We start from the raw sequence: 2,154 nt of genomic DNA, 5'->3' as shown, positions 1-2,154 counted from the left end.
CTGATGACCTGATGTACTGATGACCTGAGGAGAATGTTTTCATCCACTTGGAATCAATGTGGGTGAAGCAGTTTTTCCAAATAATAATAATAATAACTTTATTTATAGCACCTTTTAAAAACAGAGTTTACAAAGAGCTCTGAGAGACAAAAGCAGCAGAAACAAGACAATAACAATAAGAGAGAGCTCAGTGAGAGTCCATCTGATCACAATAAACTGAGAAATAAATAAAGAAAATAATTTAGTAAAATAAAATGGCCTCTAGTGTTCCAACTAAGAAGTGCAATATACAAAACAAAAAGACTGATTTTGTTTGCAGCAAATCACCGCAAGAGTTGTTTGGTTGAACGTGTCCTGTGATTGGTCCTCTGCAGCAGCAGCTACAACTCATCCAGTCTGTTTAAAGCAGCGTGGCTCTGCTACACATCTGATCAGAATACATGCAAAATATGAAGAAGGATCATTTCTATGTAACATTATGTGAATGAGGAGGGGACTCGATGGCATAGATGAAAACTCCTCCTTCACATGATGGTATCGAATGAAGTAGAAACAGAAGTTATGAAATGAAGTACTGGTAGTAGTTTAGACGATACTCAGCTCCCCGTCAGGAGCTCAGACTAACGACGGGTCACTGGACCCACAGACACAACAAAGCTCTCATGCTGTTACATAAGAGAGACGCTGAGTGCTCCGTCCTCCAGCTGCACGTCCCCGACAGCCTCACAGAGGACACAGATAAACCTCATCAGCCCTCCAGCTGCTCAACATCTGGAGGCCGGATGAGGTCACGGTCACCGACCTGTGACACGGACATCACAGGTTCGACTCCCGGTAAGTCCTCAACAGAACTACAAGCCGAAGGTCCAGAGAGAGATTCATGATGTATAAGTGTGTGTGTGTGTGTGTGAGAGAGAGAGAGAGTGTGTGAGTGTGTCTGCATTAATCCTCAGTAATACGGCTCCTAACAGGAGTTAATCCAGCGCTAACGAGCAGCTGTCAGATGGATAGCAGGCTGCTCGTCTCTACACTCAGACGCTTTAAAGGTCCTCAAAGTGACAGCAAGGTACGGAAGCCCATTAAGGCCAACAACAAAAACACAAAAAATATGTAAAAATACTATACATTTGAGTTACAACAATAATTGAGATACGTAAAATTATAGTGAAGTTACAAAAGACAAAATTAAATAACTATATTTAACAATTCTACATAGTAAATAAAAATATTTTATACTTCATTTTTCACAGTAAAAAAATATTATTTGTATTTACCTTTTTCACAAAAAAGAGTTATTATTTTCTATTTGATTTTGAGTCTAAATTATTACTTAGTCCTGATTATGAGATAATAAGTAAACAAAAAAGATTTAGGAAGATCACAATATTAAGTCAGATAAACTTAACCTGTTTGGGTTTTGGTAACTTTTTTGGTTGATTAAATGTCGTCGACTGAAATTCACTCTTTCAGACGGATCAAAGCAGCCACATGTTGCTCCGCCCTCTGTGTAAGCCCCGCCCACAGTCAGATGAGGTCATCAGGTGCAGCAGCTGCTATATTTCAGCGCTAATGCGCCACGAACACAGATTAAAACCAGAACTGTCATGAAACCCAGTGAGCCATCCAGATGTTGTTCATGAGCCTCCTGAAGGAACCAGCAGAGGTTAAGCTGAGTAACGTTTAATCAACAAAGGATTTACACAACTTTAAATAAAGGAATATACATACATATATACAGATACTCAAACACATATACACACACACACACACACACACACACACACACAGACCCCTAAAGCATCATAATCGATGAATATAACCCTGAACTCACAGAATGGGACACAAACCAAACGGAGATATTTTAATCTTTTAGTCTGAGTTCTCACCTCGTTCCTCTCTTTTGAGATCAGGACGAAGCCGTTGTTGTCGACCAGGAAACAGTTCAGATCCTGAGCAGGAAGTAGAAGGACAGAAGAGGAAGTGTGTGTGTTTAGGGTTTTTCAAAATAAAAGAAGTAATGTTGGGTGAGGAGCAGACAGATCGGTAGAGGGATTACTTACAGCGCTGTCACAGCTGAGAGGACACACGCCTTCAATGGCCGAACACTGAGAGAGAGAGAGAGAGAGAGAGAGAGAGAGAGAGAGAGAGAGAGAG

The 2,154-nt window shown here is 40.5% G+C and overlaps 1 long non-coding RNA gene across 1 annotated transcript; it reads right to left on the bottom strand.

Annotated features, from left to right (window-relative positions):
- Positions 1-22: 22 nt before the first annotated feature.
- LOC116380552 (uncharacterized) lies at positions 23-2,105 on the bottom strand. The gene is made up of 3 exons (XR_004212575.1): positions 2,061-2,105; positions 1,887-1,949; positions 23-1,645 (listed from the first exon to the last, which is right to left on the bottom strand). It is a non-coding gene; the product is annotated as an uncharacterized LOC116380552 (long non-coding RNA).
- Between the last annotated feature and the right edge of the window lie 49 nt (positions 2,106-2,154).

Source organism: Anarrhichthys ocellatus, unplaced genomic scaffold (assembly GCF_004355925.1).
Source record: "Anarrhichthys ocellatus isolate YVR2014 unplaced genomic scaffold, GSC_Weel_1.0 scaffold7634, whole genome shotgun sequence".
In the NCBI taxonomy this organism is placed as follows: domain Eukaryota; kingdom Metazoa; phylum Chordata; class Actinopteri; order Perciformes; family Anarhichadidae; genus Anarrhichthys; species Anarrhichthys ocellatus.
The sequence above is the reverse complement of the archived record's forward strand: the minus strand, read 5'-3'. Positions and strand labels throughout refer to the sequence as shown.